We start from the raw sequence: 26,419 nt of genomic DNA on the forward strand, positions 1-26,419 counted from the left end.
CACGCTATGTCCTGCATCTTACTCCATTCTCACGAGTACCCTGAGGACTGGGGAAGAGTGTCCCTGTGATGCAGTAACTGGCGTTCAAGGACAGGAAGGCCCTTCCAAGGGTCAAATAGTTAAAAGCTTGCAGAGCTGGGATTCAGCTAAGGTCTTTTGGCACAACTGCTTCAAAGTCTTTGTTGTTGTTGTTGTTGTTGTTACGGATTTCCATCCTCCAAATTGCCAGTTAATTAACCTCAACTTAAATGGTGCATTTCCATATTTTCTTTTCTTTTTTTTTCCTGTAAAAAACAAGTTACCTATAATTCGAAACACTTTCTCTAAAATATTCTGTAGCCTAGTAAAGATGAATTAGCAAGTGGAAATTTCCTGCAAGGAAACAAATTCCCTTTATAACCAGAAACACAATTCAGTTCTTTTTAAGCAAAGCTCTGTTCCTTCGAGGAGGAGGCGTCTCCTTTCCTTGGAGCATGTGCGTTTACTGATGTAGCAAACACTTGCAGCATATCCTGGACCCGTTGTAGATATTAACTCAGTCCTACAGTTGAAACTAATATCATCCGCATCTGACAATGAGGAGACTGAGGCTCAGAGAGTTCTATCCATTTGTAAGGAACACAGGCAAGACTTGAACCCTAGAAGTTTGTGTCAAGAGGGCAGGGGCGTGGGCACTGCACTACGGTCTTTTGCTAACTCATATTTCATGCTCTGCTAAGCAAATTAAAACAACAGCGTAGAAGAGGCTAGAGAAACAGGGAGGAGCCTGGAAGACTCTTCTCTGTGGATTGGCTGAAGGAGCTTTGAAAGCCAAACAGCCTAAGATGAAACCATCTTCAGTGCCTCCATCAGCTGGGCTGTTCCAGGGGATCAGTATCATGTGCTCAGAAAGGGAGAGGGACCCTCAGTCTTTGTTAACTGACACGGCTTTGGTCGGAAGCAAATTAGTGTGAAGGAGAAATGTGGGGGTTAGATGATACAGCAAAGTGTCGCTCAGCTCTTTTTTTTTTTTCCCCCTTATTTATTTGCCTCTGAAACCTGTAGAAAGTCCCAGGCCGGGGATCAAACTCACACCACAGCAATGACAATGCCAGATCCTTAACCGGCTGAAACCACCAGGGAACTCCCACTCTGGGTTTTCTCACTCAAACCACCTGCCTGTCATTTTAGAGGAAGGATTCAAGTGTCCAGAGTACCTTGGACTTACATAGAGCAGGTAGCAGGTTGTTGAATCAGAGAAAGAAAATCTTTTTTTTTTTTTTTTTGTCTTTTTATCTTTTGAGGGCTGCACCCGTGGCATATGGAGGTTCCCAGGCTAGGGGTCGAATCGGAGCTGTAGCCCCCGGCCTACACCAGAGCCAAAGCAACATGGGATCCGAGCCGCGTCTGCAACCTACACCACAGCTCACGGCAACAGTGGATCCTTAACCCACTGAGAAAGGCCAGGGATCGAACTGGCAACCTCATGGTTTCTATTCGGATTCATTTCCACGGCACCACGATGGGAACTCCAAGGAAATCTTAAAAAAAAAAAAAAAGAAAAAGAAATAGAAAATCTTTTGTAAAGAAGTGGATTGATGTGTTTGGTTCATAGTCAAGAAATGGAAAGAGGAAAAGAAAGAATTTCTTGTTCCTTCTGCTTTCAGAATTTATGAGATGAATAATGCTCTCAGTTCTGACTTTATCCACAGAGGGGAACAGAGAGGTTATAAAAGCCCAGGTCTCAGCACAGCATAATCAAATTTTCTCACTCAGAGTCTGGTTTTTATGTTTGCGGGGTCCCCCAACTTCTCACTTTCCATTTCACTTTTCTCTTAGTTCCAGCTTTTGGATTTGTTAGGTCACAAGAGGGATAAAACTAAAAAGATGAGAGATAAATTAGTTCATAAACTTCCTTTTTAAAGGTTGATGACAAAGTTTCAAACAGGCCCATGCAATTGTAAGGAACAGAGATCCACCAAAGTTTCCAGGGAAATTCAGAAAATCCCAGAAGCCCCAGGGCCAGGTTTCTTTCACAGCATCTCTGCTTCTTTCCTCTGCCTCCCCTTAGCTCGTCCCCTTTCTTTCCCTCTCTCTCTGAATATCTCTGTGTCTGTGTCCACATACTCTTCTTCTTCCCACCAACCAACTTCCTTGTCCTCTATTTTACAGAGCATAGACTTTGCCTCCTCATGACATTAGCTTTAGGGTGGTATTTTATTTTATTTTATTTTTTGTTCTTGTTGTTGTCTTTTCTCTCTTTTCTAGGGCCGCTCCCGCGGCATATGGAGGTTCCCAGGCTAGGGGTCGAATCGGAGCTGTAGCCGCCAGCCTACGCCAGAGCCACAGCAACGCAGGATCCGAGCCACGTCTGCAACCCACACCACAGCTCATGGCAACGCCGGATCGTTAACCCACTGAGCAAGGCCAGGGATCGAACCCGCAACCTCATGGTTCCTAGTCGGATTCAGTAACCACTGCGCCACGACGGGAACTCCTCGGGTGATATTTTAAGCAGTTTGACATCAGAGCATCCTTCTTCCTTCAGCTGCATGGCTAAATCACGCAATCTCTCTGGTTCCCAGTTCCCAGTTTCCAGGAGAGCTATTGGAATGGCCCATCTTTTCAAGATTGGCTGCCTAAGCCACAGGCTAGTCTACAAACTGGTGACCTTTGGGCACGTTGTCCACGGCCCATCAGCAATTCGTATAAAAAGTGTCAGCTTCAGCTACAGGGGCTGGGAGGAGGTGGCACTTTCTCTCAGAGGGCGTGTGGGTGGACAAGCACCATAAATGAGTCCAGGGCAAGGCAGGTGAAGTTCAGTTAAAATGACTTCATTGCCCGGAGACACACTTTACAGGTCACCTCAGCATTTGTGCCCCTGACCTTACTCTACATTAAAAAGTGATCAATGTCTTTGTGGTCCTTCCAGAACAAAATCCTTTGGATGCACTCCAAGATAGATGCTTTTGATATTAACTTTGACTCTGGAGGTGTGGTAGGGTCAAGTCTGTCACGTTCATTTCTGACAGCCTAAGAAAATGAACGTCATGACCTGGAACACTGGAGAAACCCAGTCAGGTAGACAGGGGTCATTTGTCCCCTGTGTGACCAAGCTTCAAACCAGCTGCCTCATCTGCAAAACACAGACAACCAGTAATGGCTTCCTCTCGGGAAGATGTGAGAATTGAATCCATACTAAAGTATTTTCAGAGCACCTGGCTCCTCTGAAGTTCTCGATAAATGGTATTTGTGAGCGGCTCTATCCCTTTTCCCAGGATACCTTTCAGGACTTGTATGACCTGAATTTTACTGAGGGAAGGCTATTAAAACAATGCAGAGATTTGGTATATATGGCTTACATTCTAGTAACAGTATACTTTCTCTCTGGCCATCTTTTGAAACCCTCTGAGAACCCCCAAAAGAGAGCAACAACAGAGAGAGAGAAAACCTCATGTTCAATGAACCAATGCAACAGCCAGGCTATCCATCAGATTTCTTAACCACAAACAAGGAAAGTCGATTCTTGCAAATCTAAATAGACAAGAAAGATCTATTGAAGAGGTATTTTGAAGCTCATTGACTCACTGGAAAAGCTGGAAAGTCAGGGTCAGAAAATGACCAGGAACAAATGGAAGTGAGATAGAGTCACACCAAGATCACACCAACGGGAACTGCCTACACCTTAGGGGTCACTCTGGATGCTGGGCCTTCTATGGGTTTGGACAAATGTAAAATGATAGCATCATTGTACCATACAGAGTGTTTTCACTGCCCTACAAATCCTCTGCGCTCTGCCTCTTCATCCCTGGCTCTTTGCCTCCCTCATTCCCTCCCTCTGGGCTCTGCAGCAGCCACTTTGGCACCATGTGGGGACACATTACCAAGCAGCTGAAGAGGAAGGAATGAGGGGTTGGAGAGCCAGGCTTTTGGAGGACACTGCTGGGCCACTAACTCCACCCTGAGATTTCCTTCCTTCAGACTTTCCACGATTTAGGCTGTTACGACTTAGGTCACTTTGAAATGTATTGCTGCAGTAGTCATTTAAGGCCAAATGCACCTTAACTGATATATCCCCCTTAAATAGTTGAGCTCAAAAGCCCTGACTGCATCAGAACACATCCCCCCGCCCCCCACCGTTGCCTGTTCCTTTGACATGAGGAATCCATGAATGGCCAGGTGACAGACTCAGCTTTAAATTCAGTGGGACTACTGCTTTATCCCCCACGCTGTTCCTCCCTTAGATTATATATCCTCTGTGTCAGCAGGGCCCTGAGCTATGGGGAACGTAAGCAGAGTTTCCTAAGTGGGAGTGAGGCATAACTCCTACTTCCACCTTCTTGATTCCCAGATAGGTAGATTCTTTTTTTTTTCATTTTTTATTTAAAAATTTTTAATTGCAGTATAGTGGATTTATGTGTCAAGCATGCGGCAAAGTGATTCAGTTATACATACGTATATCCATTCGTTTGCATTATAGGTTATTATAAGTCATTGAATATAGTTCCCTGAGGTACACTCTTTCTATGACAGAAATGGTACCATAAGTTGTCCATTGGTTCAGAGAATAAAGTTTACCTCCTAGGACCATGCTGCAACCTCTCCTGCTTTGCTTCTAGTGAGGCTCCATCCTAAGCCTTTGGTGAACTGTTCTCCTCTATTGGAGGCAGTGTACAGTGCTGGTTACCATCTGGATTCAAAGCTCAGTCCCCCCTTCACTAACAGATTGACCAGAGGCAGTTTATTAACCATTCTTGCTTCAGTGTCCTCTTGTTAGGGATTGATATAATAATGGTAATTATCTCAGGAAGCTGTTACAAGGGTGAAATGAGCTGGCATATGTGAGGTTCTTAGACCAGTGCCTGGCATGTAAATGTTAGTTGTCATTAGTATTCTCTAAGGCCAGCTGCTTCAGGATAATAGGGAATAAATCCTGCGAATCCCACTGCTTTCCTTCAATGGAGTTCCTTGGTCAGAACCAGGGCTGTGTGGGATGCCCTGGCAATGAGTTGGGTGCCATTATGTCCACCGAAAACTAGGAGTTAGAAGCATGGTGGGCACGGAAAACATGTCTCAACCTAGAGCACAGATCTACTCCAGGGAGGACAAAGTTCTGCCTTCCCACATGAAGGCAAGAGTCCAGTGTTACCAGAGGTTGGCCAGGCCCCTAAGGAAGATGGTACCGTATTAGGATCCCAAGTTGGTTAACACAGAGCAAGTTAGGCACTCAGAAATGGCAAAAGCCAACATCAGAACAGAAGAGAAGTCTCCGATGTTAAGTCTAGCAAAATTCTTGACTTTACCATCATGACCAGTGATGGTTGTTCATGAGCCTTTTGAACAAGCCTGGGGGTACCTGGGGGAGAAGGGTGACAATTCATAGAGTAGGTGATCTCCTCTCCATGCTTAAAATCTTTCTCTTCTGGGTAGACATGTACATGAGACACTGATAGTCTCACATTTCTAGACTACTCTCAGGGGTCCTCCACCTACCGCTCCAAACCTTCTTGCAATCAACCCTCCAATCTTGTGCCTTCCCTGTCCCCTGAGCATCCAACCAAAGGATCAGCTACTGCTTATGAAAAAGAATAGAGTCTAACTTCAGGCCATCTCTCCTAAGAAAAGGACACTAGTGTCCCCGTCAAAGTTCACTTTCCAGAGTTCATTTTCTCTCCTGACTGTCCCTCAGAGCCACCCTGAGCAGGGGCTGTAATCCTGTGCCATCCACTTCTACTGGTATCACTAAATCACACAGAGCCATCTCTAAACAAGGCTTGCTTTTCCTCTCTCCTGACCTAAGACCATAGGAATGGAGCAAAGAAGATCAGCCATGGAGAAGGACCTGCTCGTGTGACTATTACATCTCGAGGGCCTGTCCAGCCTGTGCTCTATGTTACACCACTTCTGCCGGATGATACAGAGCTCCTGGGCATGCCCAACACTATGGCCAGGGCAGCTCTCATCCTTCCTGGCCTCAGTAGCAGGCCCAGTTGCTCATTAAGAATCATGTAAGTTAAAGTGCATCCATTTAATAAAAAGAGAAGGATCCCTTAAACTGGGTGGAGCAGGTATTGGTAAACTTTTCCTGTAAAGAGCTTGATGGCAAATGTTTTGGGCTTTGGGGGCCATACAGCTTTGACATGGTAGTGTTAAATTAGCCACCCATAATGCATAAGCACACGAGCATTTACACTCATTCATGTGGCCACTGAAATATGGATCTCATGCAGTTTTCATGTCATAAAGTCTTCTTCTCAGCCATTTAAAACTGTAGGAGTTCTCATTGTGGCTCAGCAGAAACAAACCCAACTAGTATCCATGAGGATGCAGGTTCTATCCCTGGCCCTGCTCGGTTGGTTAAGGATCTGGCATTGCTGTGAGCTGTGGTGTAGGTCACAGACTCAGCTTGGATCTGGCGTTGCTGTGGCTGTGGCTGTGGCTGGCAGCTATAGCTCCAATTTGACCCCTAGCCTGGAAACTTCCATATGCTGCAGGTGTGGCCCTAAAAAAAAAAAAAAAAAAAAATGTAAAAACCATTCTTAGCTTGAAGGCCATACCAAACAAGCAGAGGGATGGATTTGGCCTGTGGACCAGAGTCTGCCCCCCACTGGTGTAGAATATTATGTCTTACGGAAGGATTTTGTATGTCTGAATGTGCCTCATTCATTTCAGAGATCAACTCACCAAGGCAGGTAGGGAGGAAAGTCTTAGTCCCATTCGACAGAACAGGGGAAAGTCTCAGGAGGTCCTGAGGATCACAGTCAATGAGTAGAGATTAGATTGACCCTTGTCTCCAGAATTCAGCTACTTGATTATGATACCTTTTTCCCAAGGAGACACTAACCCTTAGGATAAAGTTTGGAAAAAGCTATCATCTCTTGGCTGTGTGTTCCCACGGAAGGGACTGCTCCCACAGGTGAAGCAAGACCTCTCATAGCTGGGACTTGCTAGTACTTCCTCTATCTGACGTTCAGAAATGATTTGTATTCGCTGCGAGGAGGACTGTGGGAGAGAGAAATATGTCTGCCGATGCTCTGCGGCCCAGAAACTCAACCTCAGGAAGCAGGTCCCTGGGGACTGGAACCTCCTCTGAAAAGTGCTTATTATGGAAGCCCCGTCCTATGGCCAGCACACCCCATCTTGGGGCCACGTGGCCTCTGTTTGCTTTTCAATCTATTATGTGTCCCAGAGGCCCAGTACGAGGAAGAAAGAAAGAGAGAGAAAACAAGAGAAAGTGAGCTGCAAAGTATGGGTTTGTGCCTTACCCATACTGTAGAAACCAGAAGTTCTTTGGTACGAGGCCTACATGTTGTACCTCCACATTGACGGCAGGCCCCTGGTAATGTTCCCATGTTTTAGTTTGTTTTGTTTTCGCCTCTTTCTAGTCTTTTCTTCCTTCCTTTCTTTCCCTCCTTCCTTCTCTCTATTTTTCTTTCTTCCTTCCTTCCTTCCCTCCTTTTTTGCCACACCTGCATGATGTGGAAGTCCCGGGAACAGGGATCAAACCCACACCGCAGCAGAGATCCAAGCCACAGCAGGGACAATGCTGGATTCTTACGTCACTATGCCACCAGGAAACTCCTCTGGTATTCTTGTTCTTCGTTTTTTAAAGTCTTATTGAGGTATGGTTGGTTGACAGTGTTGTGGTCATTTCTGCTGTACAACTGATTCAGTTATACACATACACATATTCATTCTTTTTCAGACTCTTTCCCCATACAGATTATCAGAGAATATTGAGTAGAGTTCCCTGTGCTATACAGCAAATCCCCTTTAGCCAATTGTCCATATATCACAGTGTGCATATGCATGGCCCCAAATTTGAATACCAACTTCTTCTTGGACATGGACTTCTGAGTCATAGAAAATAGTATGATATTCATTCAACTGGGAAGTTATTTTACATTCAGAGTTAACTATTTATTTAAAAACAAAACACTAAAAAGACTAATGTATACATATAAATGTATATATAATGTATACATAATGTATACTAATGTATACATATAAATGTATATATAATGTATAATGTAGATACTATGGTATAATTATTCCCAGGTAGAACACAATTCGAAGATATATAAGGACTCGGGTATGGGTATAGGGACTGTCTTAGTCTGCTAAGGTTGCTATAACCAAATACCAGAGCCACGTGGTTTAAACACCAGATATTTATTTCTAACAGATCTGGAGGCTGAGAAGTCCCAAACCAAGGTGCCAGGCTTTTTGGTTTCTGGGAAGGACTTTTTGCCTGGCTTGCAGATGGCCCTCTTCTTTCTATGTCCTCACATAACTTCTTCTTTTGTAGCTGGGGAGAGGGAGAAGAAGAGGAAGAAGAAGAGAAAGGGGGAGAGGGAGAGGAAGAATGAGGGAGGGAGAGAGAAAGAGAGAGGAGGGAGAGGGAGAGTAAACCCACGCTCTCCAGTGTCCTTCTTATAAGGGCACTAATCCCATTGGACCAGGGCCCCACACCTGTGATGTCATCTCATTACCCCCCAAAGCCCACATCTCTAAATACCATCACACTGCAGGGGTTAGGACTTCAACATATGAACGTGACAGGGGGTGGGGACGGCACTCATAAGCACTCCATCCATAACAGATACAATTTCAATAATATTTATAAAGTTTCCTCTTTTCTCAAACTTAGGGGGGAAAGGCATCCATACAGTCATTGACTTCTGGTTATTTCAATAATTTTTGAGCACCTACTATGTGCCATACCAGTGCTCTTTCAGGGCCTGAAAGCCTTGGGACTCATGGAGCTCCCTGCAGCCCAGAGTAAACATCCTTTACTGCCTTTCTCCCTGGCTCTCATTATCACTTATTCCTTTTCATGCATAGTTATTAAAGAAATTCCCCAAGGGGTTTTTTTTAAATACTTTCTTCTTAGATCTCCACCTTTCTTTTAATGTGGCTCAGCCAACGGAAAACAACAACTGCTCTGTGCACCCCATGCTTCCCAGTGTGACATCTCAGTGACTCTGTGCTTGCAATTATTTTTTACCTCCTCAAAGGAGAGGGCCTCTCTGCCCACAGGTACTATCCTTGGCTGTTTGGTGTTTAATAATTAATTGCTTGGATTTATAATTTTTCTCCGTATCCATTCGAGCCAGCATCTACTTCACTTAGAAGATTGATTCAGATCTTTTACTGGCCATACTTTTTTCCCCAAAAAATAAATTTTAAACCCACAACTACATAACAGTAAAAAATTGTGTTGAAAACAAAAATATAAAGTGGTTTCCCAGAACCACCATCACCTTGCTAGGAAGAGGGTCAGAAACTCTGTAGCTCTGGGAGGATGACGAAGAGGGTTGTTTCAGTCCTCATGCACCAATGTGAAGAGGAGCCTATGTGTCCACACCACATACACAGTCCCTCTGAGCTCACAAGCCTCTGGTAGTGGTTCCCAGTCCTGGTGTCATGGCACAGTGATGGGCAGAAGCAGTTGTGAGTCATGTGCTTGTTACTTACATGACTTTTAATTATGCAAACAATTGATTTTTTCCACAAATTAAGGCAGAGTCAAGATTTTCCCCCCAATACCATCTCTATTTTAGGAAACAGGAGGCATGACATGTAGGACCACTCTGGCTCCATAAGCTCACAGCCCAGCCCCACCAATGATTGGCTGAACAACTTTGGTTAAGATTCTTAACGCCAGGAGTTCCTGTCGTGGCTCAGTGGTTAGCAAATCCGACTAGCATCCATGAGGACGTGGGTTTGATCCCTGGCCTTGCTCAGTGGGTTAAGGATCTAGCATTGCCATGAGCTGTGGTATAGGTTGCAGACATGGCTCAGATCCATCGTTGCTATGGCTGTGATGTAGGCCAGCGGCTACAGCTCCAATTGGACCCCTAGCCTAGGAACCTCTGTATGCCATGGGTGTGGCCCTAAAAAGACAAAAAAAGACCAAAAAAAAAAAAAAAAAAAGAGAGATTCTTCCATTTCTTCCTCTATAAAACGGAGGTTACAATGGGATTTAGGCTATAAATTCTGAGACTGAATTCAGAATAAGAATAAAAAAATAGAGTACTTGGCATATAGTAAGTGCTCAATAAAAGTTATCTAAAACAACAGTTTTCAAAATTCTTGTTATTATTATTATTAGCATCACTATTATTATTGAGATGCCATCTACTACAGTGATTAAGAGGCTTTCAGTTCAAATAAGCCTAGTCAAGTCTAGTGCTGCTACTTACTAGTTCTGTGGCCCTAGGCAACCTGCTTATCTTCTCTCTTGCCTTAGTTTCCTCATCTCAGAAGAGTACATAGAGCATTGCAGATGTTAAAATGGGCACTAAGAAAATAAGTATGCAATACTTTGTGCATAAGAAAATACAAAGTATATAATAAATAGATGTTCACTAAATGTTGCCAGTGATGAAGCTAGTGCTTTCTTAAATGTGAAAATGAAGGAAGAATTATGTGTAGGAGTCTTAGATCCATGATTCTCTGGGTCAAGAAAACATATTATGATTGATAAGGGAGTGGTGGTCCTGGCTGCTTTGAGAAATAAAGAGTGCATAAAAACACATGGTCAATTCTTCTCACAAAATTCCAAACCACTAGAGGAGCCTAGAGCCCTGAGACAAACTGAGATTGCATATGTGCAGATCAAAATTGGGAGTTAATTTTTTAGTGATATAAAGAACAATTCTGAAGAAAGGAAGAAAGAAAACTTAGAAATGATGTAGTCCAATTCTTTGATTTTTTTTTTTTTAAATGAGAAAACTGAGGCTCAGGGAGCTAAAATGATTTGCCCGAGGTCAGGATCAGACACTTAATCTTATTATATAGCCAATAAACCTTTGTTAAAGGACTAAGAGAAGGATGTATTTTGCATCTCTATATTTCTGTTTGTACATGGTGTGACTCTAGGTTTTTGATTAAAGATTGTATTTACAGGCCAACTGAAAACTAAGTGAAAGAGACACAGAGGAAAAAGTCAGTCATCAAAATCTTTCAAAACATTTGGATGTTTCATCTGTGACTTTGTATATACAAATTATAAGAGAAGAAAATGAGTTCTTACTTTGTGCCAATCACTCTTACATAAAATGTTTCATGGAAACCCCATTATAATTTTGGAAGGAAATCTACCTATCAGGGTTCGGTGCAGAAAACAGAAACTATGCTGGCTATTTTAAACAGAAAAGGACTTTGGTGCCTACAAAAGTACTAAAAGGGCTAGATAGGTGAGCATTAGGCAAGATCTTCACGAAAAATGCCTCTCAAACATCACCTTTGAAGCAGCCCACCAAGGGAACCGCTCCCTCTGCTACAGTTTACATGCTAAGAGTCCAGAAGGTGCCACACCTGCTGCAGACTCTGAGATCATATCATCAAACCCATGCACTCGGGACATGACTCCAACCACGACTCTTGTCCCCAAAGCCATGCTCCAGCTGCTGTTATTCATGCTAGCAAAAGCCGATGCCCTTTAATGCCCTTCAAGCTCCCACTTGACTTAGTTTCCCACTAGACTTAGTTTCCAAGTTCTCATACTGTTCATCTGATGAGGTGAAGCTAAGTCATCAAGGATCTTAGCTGCAAGGGAGTCTGATAAATATAGATTTTATCATTTTAAGTCTCTGCAGAAGGGGAAGTCATATTAGAAGGAGGTTACAACAAATACAGTGCAAATTCATACAATGCCTTTAGGTTTCCTACTGCCAGGAAGAATGTCAGAAAGGAAGTTCTGCAAAGGAGGCATAAGACACTGGATAGATTAGAACACTACTGCTACCATGGTAGGAGCGCCTAGGAGCTGACTTGAGGATGAAAGACATATGGAGAGAGAATTCCAGATTCTTGGCTGTCCCAGCTGAGTGTAACCCCTGAAGACCCACAACTGAATGCAGCACCATGAGGGAACCATGGTGTTCACCATGAGAGAGCAGAAGAGTCCAGCCAACTCTCAGAATCATGAGAAATAACATTGGTTTTAGTCTCTAAGTTTGGGGGTTATTGTTATGTAGTAATAGATATAACACATAACGTGTTTATTGTTAAATCCATGTGTTATTTGTTTACCCATTTATCCAGAAATTACTTAATTAGTACATACTATATCACAAGCACTGTGATAAGCTTTTGGGGGATATAATAATGAGCAATATAGAGGCCTTGCTATGGAGAATCATCCAGTAAAGAGTGTAAGTAAAGATATGATGATAGTACTATAACATGTGGTCTATTGGAAGTGTAATCAACAGTGCTCTGGAAGAACCTAAAAATGACATCTAACTCAATTTGGGGATCGGTGTCATGAGAAAATGCCTGAGACAGGCACTCCCTGCATTTTGGTTTTGGTTCTTGTAGCTGAGAGAAAAGTCTAGCAGTTTGGCCAATGTTGCCTGATTGGGACTAATATAATTTCTCTTGAATCTCATTTGAGAGCACTGTACTCAAAGATTGTTTATTTTCATAGGTATTTTTATTTATTTAGTTGGTTTTGTTTTGCCCACAATGGAAATAGGCTCTTACCAATACGAGCTAAGGTCTTATGCCCAATAACTTGGCTTTCTGTGCATGATTTTTGGAACTAGATTAGCCTACTTTCCTACTCAGTAATTTTCTAATTAACATTTTTAGTTAAAAAGTAGACTAAATTTTAGAGTAGCTAAGGTTAAATGTCAAAAAATACCGTACTAGAAGTATACTTTTATAGAGCCAGACAAATATGGAAAACAAAATATTGAAATATTATGGAGAAATACAAATATTGAAAACAAATACCGAAATACAATTTTCTGCCTTTCTTATTTCCGATTGTTACCAGTCATGGATAATCCAACTATTTTCCTCCCTTGAAAATTGAAGGACACATAACCTGGGGAAAAAAGTGCTCTGTGGGCCAATGAAATGGCTACCTAGAGATGGTCCTATAACTTCTCAAGGGATCCCAAGTGTCACAGATGAAAAAAATTAGTACATTAGAAAAGTACAGACCTAATCACTAACTCTTATTTTCATTAAAATACATGCTTATACATAGAAACAAGATCAACAGTGTAGAAGGAAGTCCTCAAAAAGGCAGTGCAGTTTTAATTAGTTGAGTATGGAGACTAATTAATATGCAAATGAGGAGCTTACCAATATTAATCATCTGTTTTACTAGGCAGCTTTTACTAAAGAGTTTCTAACGAGTTTGCAAATTAAGTTTCTTTGACATTAAAAATCAGCTAACCGCCTGTCTGAGACTAATCTCTTCTAACTCCAGGGCAGGAAGGGGGGATTTTTTTTTTTTGGATGAAAAACAGCCACGTTTAAAAGCAATTCCCATGTTGGCAAGCACCATGCAAGAGCTCGGTATCAACCATTTCCAGGCTCTAATTGAAACCTTTTCGGCAGGAGAGACACCAGAAAAACTGTTGGGACAAGAGACAAATATAGTCACGGCGATTTAAAGATGCATGACCTAGAAAGCTACACCACAAAATGTGCCTATGTAGGTGACCGCTATTGGTAAAACCCAAAAGAGGTTCTACTTTTTAAACTCCCTTTTATGGTTCTTCAGCATATATCTACAATTCTCTTATCTTGGAAATATTGAAGATGAGGATGGATTTCAAGGTTTTTCTGTAAATTATTTTCAGTGTCAGCTAAATCCATTATTATGCCCCTCAGCCATCAACCCCAAACACTATGATACAAATTTATGCAGTATTTTAGGTTTCCTACTTCCAGGAAGAATGTCAGAAAGGAAGTTCTGTAAAGGAGATGAAAGGCTGAATGCACATCTCTGAACCTCAATTGAAACACAGTTGCCCTTGAAAAAAAGTCTTCTGTCCCATCATAACCCTATGGAAATTCAAAGGAAGCTTCAAAGTGATACACTTTCAATCAGCTCACAATCTGTGTTTGTTCCCAAATTTTGTACCTCTTTCCCATCTGCCCCCCAAATTTTTATAGATATCAGCTGAAAGCTACCAAGCTAGACAAATTTGTCACCCATAAACTCCTTATTCATTCATCAGTATGTTCCATAAATATTTGTTGATGGAAACAAATATTTGTTCCATAAATATTTGGAGTTGAAGCAAGGGGCTGAGCATCTCCTGCTGAATCAGGTACCGTATGGGATGCAAATATGTATTATTAGCAGTTTTAGGGGACTTACAATCTACTAAGAATATAAAACATGTTCCCCCAAAGCCCACTTTGAAGAAGTATGTGATAAAAGTAATGAGAATTGTCTCCCATGTGCTTTTTGCGAATGACTAAACAATCTTATGAAAACATTCTGACTCAGTCTCTTTCTTGATATAGTAGAGATTGTTCTAGTAAGATATATTGGAGAAAAGGATGGGATTGGTGATTTGTTAAGTTTAAGTTTTTACAAGTTTAAAAGTGGCTTCTGCAGGAAACACTGGAGACTCTCCTCACCTTTTCCAACTCAGAGAAAGAACTTCGGTCTATGATAGGTTTACTTGCACAGCGGCAATGACAAGGAGACAATGAATGATATTCACTTAAAGACATCCAGTCCAGGAACACTGAACTGCACTGCTCAGTCTCTGTGATAATCCTTACTTGCCCAAAGCCTTATTTCTTTTGGTTAATGCCTATGCTAAATGCCATGGCTGGTAGGGAACACTGCTAGGTTCAGATTCATTTAAATTCATGGCAAAAAAAAAAAAAGAAGTCCTTAATCAAAGGCACAAGCTAGATTTTGCAAAGAAATAACGTCCAGAAAATTAGTCCAAAACACTCTTTGGTTTGGGCTTCTGTGCAAGCAGGACTTGGCGGCAGGTCTGGACTCAAGGTTCTGGGAGTTGCAGGAGTGGAAAATGGAAATGGCTTATCTGCACCTGCCCTTTCTCTAGAGATTTGGCTCATCCTCTCTCATGACACAAAGGGCCAGTTCATGCTTTGAGAAGGAAGATTCAGGCCACCTCCTCCCCCATGCCCAGGCCCCAGCAGCCTCATCCTACAAGCCTCTGTAACTTAGATTATATTGTTCTACAAATAAATAATTGGATATAGGATGCATTTCTATGGCTTGTCTTGGATTTCAGTCTTTTACTTTAGAAGAACTTTGTCCAATAGAAATTTTTATGGTGACAGAAATGTTCTATAAATTGGCACTGTCCAGTACAGTAGCCACTAACCACAAATGTAGTCATGATGATTTGAAGATACATAACCCAGAAAGCTACACCACAAAATGTGTTTACGTAGGTGACCAGCGTTGTTGGTCAACTTAATTTGGAACCATGGAACTTAATTTTTACCTTTTTTTGGCCATACCTGTGGCATGCAGAAGTTCCCAGGCCAGGGATTGAACCCATACCATAGCAGTGACCCAAGTCGCAGCAGTGACAATGCCAGATCCTTAACCACTAGGCCACCAAGGAACTCCCTTAGTTTTTAATTTTAATTTATTTTAATTTGGCTAATAGCTACCATAATGAAGAGTACAGCCGTATAAAATGACTTCATCCATTTGGATCTCCAAGAATGAAAAATAATGAATGATCAGAATGATTACCCAATGATAACAGCACAACTGACTTATGAGCATGAGCTAATTCACTTAACTTCAACATAAATAGAATGAATAAAAGCCTGAAACTCCACCCCCAACACCTCTACCGCAGCCCAGTATTTAGGTAGCATCATGGTGGGTCTCTTCAGTATTCAAACAAGAAGATGCAAATAATTTTAAAAACTAAATGTTTTACCAGATGATTACCTAGGTGAATACCAGTAGATAATTACAGCATCAGACTCCTTCATATCCTTGGTCAACATCTTTAGGCAAATGAAAGAGATACATTCTGATGCAAGAAGTTTCAAGGAAAAATATTCAGCCCCTCTGCTATTGATGAAAAAATTAAAAGCAAGGCTTTAACCTCAATTGCCTAGACTGAATCCACAACTGACCAACTGCTCATTTTGATTTTTTCCCATTTATTATAAATCTTTGCATCCATTCTTCACCTTAGACAAGGTTGCATTTGATTATAGTCTTTTATCTTAGGAGCAATGTAAAGGTATAATAGAGCCCTATAATCAAGACAAAAATTACAAAAATACAAATAAAGTAAATGCAAACAATACTACTAATTACTTCTAGATAATTGAAGATACTATTTGGATTAGACTCCTAACCAACTTGGTGGCAGGTCTACACTGGCGCTAAATTGGCGTAAAGTTTATGGCACCAAGTATTATTGGTGATGTGTTCTAATGAGAAATAAAGACAATCGTCTTCTGAGTGTTTGTAGTATAGATATGAGACTAAGTATAACAAACACAAAGCAACATATAACCCAAGAATTTTTATTTTAGGAATTTTGAGATATTCCAAAATTTAATGTTGAGGTCGTGTCCAAAAGCAAATGCTCCCAATATATTCAACAAAATCAGAAGCAACCAGAGAATTAGTGGGTCTGATTCTTATGACGGGAAAGTGAGCACTCCTGAGATGTTCACTGCATTTCTAAGTCCCCTTCCTCTGACTGACCTGGGTGGATCAGCCCAGACCCTTACAACAGACTAGAATTTTATCACTTTGAAATCTGCCACCATCCATGAATATCAACGATCTAGGATAGACTGAAAAATACAGTTGTTTAGGTAATTGGGGGTTCAGCCAAATTCAAGGCAGGGGCTTAAGAGCACCTGCTCCACTGGCTCCTGGCAAATCGACTTACTTGTTTATACAGCCTGCCTTATTTTACAGGATTCAGATGAGAATCAAATGAGATCCCAAGAGGGTTAGCCTCCTGTGGTGAAAGAGCAGTCTGATGATCAAAAATACCTGAATTCTAATCCCAGAACTTTCCTTAATTTCCTGCAGTTTTTTTTTTTGTTTTTTTTTTTTTGTTTTTCTTATGTGTGGAATTATCTGCTCTATGTATCTCCTGGAGTTGCTGCTTATACTACAGGAGATGCTCTGTGAACATATTTTTTAGCTCTGAGCCTGCTGTATACAGAGATTTCTGGCCACTGTTTTCTAGATGAGATTCATGTACTTTTATCTGGTCCCTGAGTCACCAGTTGCATACATAGAATATGACTGGCTAGGATTAGTGGTGTGGTCTCTGAGGGTGAAGCTGAATGAGAGGAGATGAACCATAAAAGGCCGTGAGTCCGTGGCCTTGACTTCATTAAGCGGGTGCGATATTCATCAGTGGGACCCATCTTTAGTCAAAAGCAGCCCTCTGCCCTGTTGCCAGTTTAGCCCTGCTGTCAGCAGCTGGGGATCCTGCCAAAGGGCAGGGGGAGAGTGCCCCAGGTTGCCTACATGGCTGATGATATCAGGAATATTCAAGGACTGTAAAAATCTCCAGTCTTATAATTTTACTTCAAAAAGAAAAAAAAAAAAAATCTCCCAGATAATGAGCATTTTGCTCTAATAAGAACTGTAGGATTGATTAGGCTCAAACTGTTAACAGACATCCTTATGGTTAATGAAGCAGCATTGAAAATGCCTCTTGATTCTTTGGAAACTTAAATCATATAAAGGCAGCAAGGAGCGAGAACAGAGCTGGAGGTGGGATGGATTAAACTGTCTGCTAGTTAATGTACTCAAGATAATGAACAAAAAATGTTTGTTCTTTGAAAAGTTAATATTTATTGAGAGTCATCTCTGCAGTGGGCAAGCAATAAACTTTGATGATTATTGTTAAAACATTCTTTGGGATCACATGTTTTCCTGTAAATCTTGAGTCAGGACGGAAGCTGCTGCCATTTTAATTCCTTTGTTAATGTCTTTATGAATGCAATTAACACTTCATTCACGCTTCTTTGTTTCTGGATCCCATTAGGATGTGGTTTATGCCAGTTTCTTTCTCCCAGGAGACAGCCCCGCATCACACAACATTTCACTCAGCTGTGTGGCTGAGCGCTGACAAACTCAATTTACCAAAGGCAGGAGTGAGTTGACACCACGCTGTGGCAGTTGTTCTGATGGAAGCAAACGACTCATTTCATCCCAAGGTGGAAGCCACCTTCTCTGAACAGCAGGCTTGTGCACCAGAGTATGGGAGGCAAAACGCAGGGATGGGTTCCTGGCTGATACAAAAATCACAGCACATCAAGAGATGCTTAGATCCAAGGCCTTAAAAAGGAAAGCCAGCTATGGTAGACACAACAGGCTGCAATCATCTTCGCCAAACCTTAGGTAAAAATGGAAGAGCCCAGAAGCAGGGGAAATAGGCTCTCCCCACTGGAACTTATGACAGAAATGATAGACAGAGAAAGACATAACAAATATATCAGCAAGAATATAATGTTGTGGTCTGTGTGTGGGTTGGAAAAAGAATTTCCAGACTCAGAGCAGGGGCGGGGGAGATAAGTTTATTGAGATAAGAGATAGGCAGCAGGATGACTTCCCGATGATCAGGGAGAGCTGATGCCCAGCACATGGTCATATCTGTTTTTATAACCCAGGGAGAGAGGAGAGGTCTTAGGATACACCTGCTGACTTACTGATTGGTTAGGGAAAGAGGGGTCTTATGATACACGTGCTGTTTGGTTGGAGGTGTCTAAGGCCCCCATAGGGACAGAGCGAGGAGTGGGCCACATACTTTTCCCAGTAGGGGGCAGGAAGGAGTTGGCCAGGTTGCTCAAGGGGGAGGGGGCTTGAGAATTTTGTAGCCATTACAATGAGACAGGGAAGGCGATAAGGGTCTGGTAATTCTTATCTCGGCCAGAGGCTTTTTGAGTTTTATCTCCTTGGAGAGGCCTTGACGTCTCACATATAAGGCAGTGCAGGCTAAGTCCTAAGTGTAGACCATAATAAGGACGTGAGGAGTTCAGGTCTCTGTGTCATGGGGAATCGGGGGAGAGCTCTTCTGAGGAGATGGAACTTAGAACAAAACCATGTCCCCTGGCCATCCTACAGAGATCCCAGGGAAAGAGGGGGAGGGTGGGAAGAACCACAGAGAGGCAAGAGAGGCAGGCTTTAGCAAAGACACAGAGGTGCGAAGGAAATAAGAGGGGTCATGTTCATGAGAAATTATTTTCCCTTTATATTAAAGTCTCTCCTCCAATTGATGGCATCATTTCTATTTCAAATATCAGTGTGATATTTGCTTAACAGCCACAGGCACTGCAGATGAATATATCTGAATCTGACTAAGATACTGTACCGAGGAGATGGAGGCGGTCTGAAAGCACATGGGAGACAAAGGAAAGAGGAGAGAAGGCACTGCCCATCAGTCACAGGGATGTTTTTCCTTTAAATGAAAAATAATTACTTACAGGCCTTGGACCTGTGTCATAATTTTAAGTTTAGTTTTCTCTGACAAAGATAAAAAAAGAGCAGAATTTCTAATAAGTGTTATGAAGCATAAAATATTACCAGGAGAGGAAGTAAACCAGCCTATAGCCCCAAGTCATCTGTGTCTAGCTTTAAAGGTGTGTGAATAAATCAAAGACACTCTTCCACTTGCAGTTTTAACATTATTTAAAGAGATGAAGATTGGTTGTTGTCTTCTGAGTTTCTCAAAAAATCTAGCTTTTGTTCCATTAGTTATACATCCTTCTTACCAAGCCCTTTCTCATGTCTCTTTCAACCAGACCTGGGCCGTCAACGCCGTCGTATTCTATTATAATGAGGCCCAGATTGGCCAGCTCCTGTGCATTAACGCATTATAGACCCGTCATGCCCCGGCACCTTTTTGCATTAAGAAGGGTTATTTTGCTTACATTTTATCATGTGTGACTGCTCTTCGTGGGAAGAATGGCTTCCTGTATTACTGATAATTCTTGGCCAAGGAACAAGCCACAACTAATGTTACTGCGGATCCTAATCAAAGGTTAAAGTGTGGGTAATTTTATGAGTGGCGCTTTCTTTTCCTGAAACAAATAGTTGTCACTTGTCAGTTTTAGAGCTGCTCTGTGATTTATTGGAAAGATAACATCTCATTAGAATCTCTAAATTAATGCCCAAACACTAAAAGGGGAAAGCAAAAAAGATGGTAGTCGGTGTGTCCGGGGTGGGGGTGGGCATATACTGAGTTTCAAAAAAGCATCTTTACTTTTGTCCTTGTACATTTTTTTTTTTTTTTTGATGGAAAAAAAAAGTCTGCCTTCCCTGGCCTCAAGCCATGAGGTAGCTATGTAAAACATAAACAGGGTCTGTGTTCTGCTGCATTTGAGAAAGATGTAAATGTGTAAATATGATGGAAGAGGTTTTATTTTCTCTCTCCCTCTCAGGAATGGTCTGACAGCCCCAGGCTGGAGAATGTGTCTCTCCCAAGTGCTCTGTCACCCTGGTAACCATGGAGACCATGACGATCGATTAGATGCCATCTGATCTCAACCTCATAAAAAAAAAAAAGCAAAGCAGCAGATGGCAACCAGGCCACTAGACCTGTCTCAAGAGAGACGCAAAGGAAGAGAGAGAAAGGGATGGAAGGAGGGGAGCAAGGAGACACTGGGGCGGATTGGTGTCGGGAGAAGCAAGCACAGGAGCGGCTCTGGAAGCGAACATTTCAGAGAAGAGTGGAAATAGAAACTGAAAACGAGGAAAGCAGCAACTGGGGAAAGGGGAGTCGTCATGCAAAAATGAAACTAAAACCAATATACCCCTGGAGGGAGTGGGAGGAGGAAAACCACAAAGAAGGCAAACCAGCTCTTTCTAACCTTGTCCTTGGGTTTGGGAGTCTCAGAGTACTCTGGAACCTAGGCCCCAAGGTGCTCTGAGGGGCCCTCACAAGGCTATTCTGGTGGCTCTCATATCAGTTGGAAGTGGACGCGTCTGCAAAAGAACCCTGAGACCTGGCTTCAGAAGGAATGTCTCTGATCAGATGGTGTGGTGCGGTGGCCTTTCAGATGGCTGGATGCATCAATATTCGATAAGCTTGCCACCCCATCTCCAGCATTCTAGTTATCCCTCAGAGGAACAAGTGACAGTCAGGTCAGAGGATATGCAAAGTGAAAAGAGGAGCAGTTCAGATGGTTCTGATAACAGGAGTCTTAGCCAGCATCCCAGAGTCATGCAATGGCCAGTATTTAGAAAATGCTTAATATTTATAAAATGCTTATGTGTCAGATACTGCTAACCACTGTGTAAAGATCATTTTGTACAGTTAATTTAATCCAGACAACAATGCTAGAGAAACTGAGTTTGCAGAGCACGCCTAGAATGTTTACATAAAATCTACATACTGTATTTGGTTAAATATAGTATGTTTATCTATCCACCTATCTACACACACATATTTCTACCAAATATAGTAATAACCCTTTGGTTAACTTGCCTTTTCTCGATATTATGAACACTTTTCCATGTTTTTAACTATTCTATTTAAAGACTATACAGCATTGTATTGTTTGAAGGTATCATGATTTACCTACTTCCTTATTATTGAACTGATTTATTTCTGGATTTTTGCTACGATAAAAAACCCTGTGGTGACGGTTCTTGTATGTAAACCTCTTCTGAGTTTTGTTCTTTAGGATGGAAACATGATTACTAAGTCAAACGGTATGATTTCTTAAAATTTTTTAGTTGACATATATGACATAAAAATTTTTAGTTGACATATGACATATTTGTAACAACTGTGTTACCACTAACCACATCTGTGTATGAAATAGTCGTAGCCCCCCAAACACTCCTTCTACCCCCTCCTAGTCAATACCTACCCCATGTTCTTGAACTTCATATCAACGGGATGATAAGGTGTGTAATTTTTTATCTGGGGCTACTTTCCCTCAACATAATGTCTGTGAGATTCAATATGCTATACTGTATTGCAGTAACTCATTCTTTATATTGCTGGGCAGTATTCTATCCTTTGAACCATTTCATTGGTTTATTTTACTGCTAATGGACCTTTAAACTATATTCATAAAGTTGCTCTGAACATTCTCTTGCATGTTTTTTGGAGGTCATAAGAAGACATTTTTTGGATGCAAACTGGAAGTGGTTTGAAACCAGGCTGTAGAGAGGTGTCTATCTAAATGCAGGGTAAACATTTCTAAGGGATTTTTTTTGGGGGGGAGGTTTACTTTTAAATGGGCCTCCAAATAGCTGTTCCAATTTGAATTCCCACCATCCAAAGTTACAAGAGTGCCCCTCCCCCTCACACCCTGACCAATGGCGGGCAGGCATTCTCACCCTTCTTTATCTTTGCCATTCTGAGAGATGAAATGGTATCTAAGTGTTTATATCATGTTTGATGACCAGACACATTAAACAATTCTATGTTACCAGACATTCTTATTTCTTCTTTCAAAAATTGCCCAGACGTGTCATTGCCCTATTTGGTATTAGCTTCAGGATAAGGCAAAAAGGTGAAATACAATCCATATAGTCTGTACAAACTCACTGGCATTGTCAGAGAATGCATTGACATTTATGACCAGAACAAATTTACATTCTTTGCATAAGTTGACATCCTGCTCCATGTATTTCAGAGGGAAGCTAACATTTACAGAACACCTATTACTGAGCACATTTACTCTTTAAAATAGCCCTATTCGTTTAATCCTTATAGCTTCATTTAATTTCAGTCGTAGCATTTAATTTTCACAAACACTCTAAGGCACTTCGTATTCTGCCTATTTTCACAAATGTAGAAATCAAGGCTCACAGTCACACAACTATTTAAGCAGCAGGACTGGGATTTAAACCCAAGACACTCCAAGGCCAAAGTAAATTTTCTTTCCTCTGTTCTCTAGATGCCATTGCCTAGGGCTGTGATCCTCTTTTTCCCCCTTCACTTTGTAAACCCTAACGGGGTTTCTGACTTCCAGAACCTATTAATTTCCTTGCATCCCCAACACACATATATCATCCTACCTCCAAAATTCGAAGAAGTGTCAGGATGGCTGTGCTACTAAGGAAAGATGGATAATATGGAAAAAATTCATTTCAGTTCATTTCACCTACTTTATAAATTTTTCTTTTATGTGTGTATGATATTGTGCATTTTATTTTTTATAATGATTATTTTTTCCAACATAGCTGATTTACAGTGATATTGTGCATTTTAAAATCTGAGTAATAGTTTAACCAATCCAGAGCTGAAATGAATAGAAGCATAGGGGGAGCCAGGATCTCTCTTTCTCTCAATATATTGCTTTTTGGGATCTGAAGCTTCTATGATTTAATACGTCTTTAATAACAAAATGATTACTAATACAAAATTAAGTTCAAAAATGAGTATGTATTTAGAATGGTAAAGCACCATAAATTATACATTTTAAAAATATTTAAATGCCTTAAGTATCACAACATTTAAAAAAAAAAAAACAGAATTTTTTTTTTTTTTTTTTTTTTTTTGGCCATCCTGCAGCACGTGGAACTTAGCCACAGATCAAACATACAACACGCTGCAGTCGTGGACTGCACCGCAGCTGCAGCAATGCCAGATCCTTAACCTGAGGCACCTCAAGGGAACTTCCACAATACTTTTCTTACTTAACTGACACCCCTGTAGATTCTTCCTTCATTTTTGGAAAGCTCCATATTCCTGGACTACCTCATTCTATCACAAAGATCTTGTAATATTTTCTCTCTAGAGCGTGTAAAGATAAACCATGCATTCCTCTAGCCCGATTGATCAAATTTGTTTATTAACAATGGAGAAAAGTTTGTGTCTTGCTTCTCAGCTCATCGTTGGTTATCATCCCATAGATGTTTAGGATCATAGTTACATTTTGGAAACTTCACCCAAAGTTTTGGTCATTTCTAAGATTTCAGAGCATTTCCAGTTTTTTTGTTGTTGTTTTTTAGTGCCTCATCTTGAAGGTTTTGAATTGATGGTGCAGACTGTTAACTATTTTGTGGTAAATATCCACAGTGTATTATACACTACATCATCTTTGTCAATATGCACATTCCTGACAAATCATAAAGAAGTGTATTTTTTTTTCAAATATGTTCATATAGCTCACTCTTCATCAACTGGATCATTACATAATCCAAGAGCCTATTTATTATTTCTATTTGCAATTGATCTCTTCCTTCTAATGATTTACTCCTTTTGGAATGATCTTTTCATTCCAGTTCCCTTTAGATGTCAGAATAATTTCTGTTGACTTCATATGCAAATACATGAAAAATAATTTCATTGTGTGGTACAGAACCATAAAAGTATATATTGCATCTTCATATGTATTCCCAAAGTAGTAAAGAACTTCACTTTGAGTAGACGTCAATGAATCCTTTCTTAAAAATTGATTGGAAAGAATTTTCTACAGACTATCTTCTGGCTCCATTTCAAACTTCTCTTTTCCTCCCCTAAAGTCACAGAACACATTCATCTTATGACACAACATTTAGATCTGCCACTTTATGTGATGACACCAGGTGAGTTTCCACGGTGGGCTGTGGGAATGTTCCTGAAAGCCACTCGCACAACAGGATGGCTAGAAATAATGATACATACAAGTTAACTGGGAATCACACCAACACATCCCATTAAACACAGACTAGTACATTTCCAACTGCACTTGCTTCAGCTGCCGCCCTCTCCCTCACATGCCTGCAGCCACTCTGATGCCACCTGAGAAGAGGGCAAGTCAGAAGAAAAAGAGACAGCAGTTTGGCCTATTATGACTAAAATATCTGACTTCTTCAAATTTTGCAGAAACTCAGGACAAGTGAAGGCACTGCTAGGATTCCTCCTCGCATATAGGGGGCACCAAAGCTTAACCTTCATCAGCTTCATGATCAATCCACCTGTGGACTTTGGCGAGGGGACCTGGGGGCATAGATACTGGAGAAAAAGGACAGGCCTGTGGAGACTGCAGGTGCAGTGTGGTTCTGCTGCTTGGTTTGAATACTGTCCATGAGTCTCAAGCCTAAGGACGCCAGGTTTTCCAATTCCTCAGCATGGGTCTAGGGGGTCTAGTGTGAGAAGCCAATCAGGAGCTGTCCTCCACTAAATGTGGAGAAGAAAAGATCATCTTTCTTTTGTTCATTTTTTTTCGCCCCCTTTGCTTCCACATAGTTCACTTTTCCTTTATCTCTTTCAGCTACACAGTGTTCTCTAAAAATTTCTTCTCTGCTATAAAAGTGTGCTTTTGGTAAGGATCAGCTAAGTCATTCACTCACTCATGCACTTATTCATAAATGTTTACTTTATATGTTTTAGGGATTAGGCACCATTTTAGTTACAAACAACACAGCAATGACCAAGACAAAAATATGCCTGGCCTCACAAAGCTTATATTCTAGAGCCAGTGGGACAGAAAGCAAACGAATATTCACTTCAGAGTGCCGTGTTTTTAGTGCCATACTGGTGCTCTCTGGGAAATTTGCACCTGAGGTCTTTTATCTCTTGTTGTTAAGGAACTATCTTTATTTCTGCGTTAACATCATTTCAAACATCAGGAATTTGGGGGAGGCATTTCAGATGGGAAAGGAACATTTTTTCCAATTCCTGAAGGCTCTTCATTTTTATTTATGCACAAAATGGGCCTTGGCTTCCATACATTTGATTGACCCTCCTCCAGCCCATGCTCCATCCATTGGGAACTGTATTATTACTGTTGGAGCCTCTAGAGCAGCCTCCGTCTCTTGCCCGGGGTAGTTTGAGGACCATTTTACACGGCACAGTAGGATGTCCGTGTCATCCTCTTCAATGAATCCTGTGCAGAGTTCCTGCTGGTGCAGCAGGTTACAGATGTGGGTGTCAGCACAGATTGGACCCCCCCCCCCAACCCCAGGCTGGCACAGGCGGTTAAGGATCCAGCATTGCCACAGCTGTGGCATAGGCTGCAGCTGCAGCTTGGATTCAGTCCCTGGCCTGGGAACGTCCATGTGCGGCTGGTGCAGCCATTAAAAAAAAAAGTGTCCTGTGCTAAAGTTGAGTATGGCCATGTAGATATCTGTTTCTAAGATTGTGAATCATTTTACCTGGTCATGTTCAAACTGTCCTGAATGATGATGAAGCTTTAGGTTCTGGGCTAAATTATGTCAGAATCATTTTCACTGTAGAGCAAGGCTTCCTGTTGTATTACAAAGCAGTTTCTCTTCTCTGTTGGTCAATCATACATTCTTTACACAGGCAAGTGCTTTGCCTTTGTTAAAAACTAAAAACTTCCCAATAGTCCTCATAACAACTTGCATGAGTTAAGATTTACTTACACGCAGCAGAAACCTCAGGCCAGCTTATGAAATAAGCGCAGGTCCCCCAAGTCCAGAGGTACTTGAGGCTTTGAGGTTGATGGGTCTAACGGCTCTGGCTCGATTTCCCTGCGATTCTCTTAGCTCTCTCCTTTTCTCACTCCCATCCTCAGCCTGGAACCAAGACAGCTATAGTGGTTTGCTTCCTACCCAGGAAGAGTGATGCCCAGAGAGACTTCCCATGGCAGCCTCTGAAGAAAGGATATTTTCCCCAGAGGCTTTCAGAAAGCTTCTCCTTTTGCCTTGTTGGCCTGATCGTCTGATCATTTCTGAACCATCCCCTGGCAAGGGTTTGAGATTAGGCCCGTCCCAGGAGTAAGCGGAGGTGAAGAGGCC

The 26,419-nt window shown here is 41.5% G+C and overlaps 1 long non-coding RNA gene and 1 other non-coding gene across 6 annotated transcripts in view; one reads left to right on the forward strand and one right to left on the reverse strand.

Moving 5' to 3' along the window:
• The window catches only part of LOC102165975, a 44,027-nt gene extending 20,935 nt beyond the window's left edge, over window positions 1-23,092 (forward strand). For 2 of the 4 annotated variants that reach the window (XR_002343486.1, XR_001308432.2), the window contains one exon: window positions 5,780-6,317. This is a non-coding gene — a long non-coding RNA (uncharacterized LOC102165975). Of the gene's footprint in view, window positions 1-5,779; window positions 6,318-20,157 lie in introns of those variants that run through there. The other 2 variants (XR_303164.3, XR_001308433.2) reach the window with 2 other exon arrangements.
• Window positions 23,209-26,419, reverse strand: part of LOC100153759 — a 29,133-nt gene continuing 25,922 nt past the window's right edge. For both annotated transcript variants that reach the window (XR_002343488.1, XR_002343487.1), the window contains one exon: window positions 23,209-24,321. This is a non-coding gene — a transcript (uncharacterized LOC100153759). The remainder of the gene's footprint in view (window positions 24,322-26,419) is intronic.

Source organism: Sus scrofa, chromosome 4 (genome assembly GCF_000003025.6).
Source record: "Sus scrofa isolate TJ Tabasco breed Duroc chromosome 4, Sscrofa11.1, whole genome shotgun sequence".
NCBI lineage: Eukaryota > Metazoa > Chordata > Mammalia > Artiodactyla > Suidae > Sus > Sus scrofa.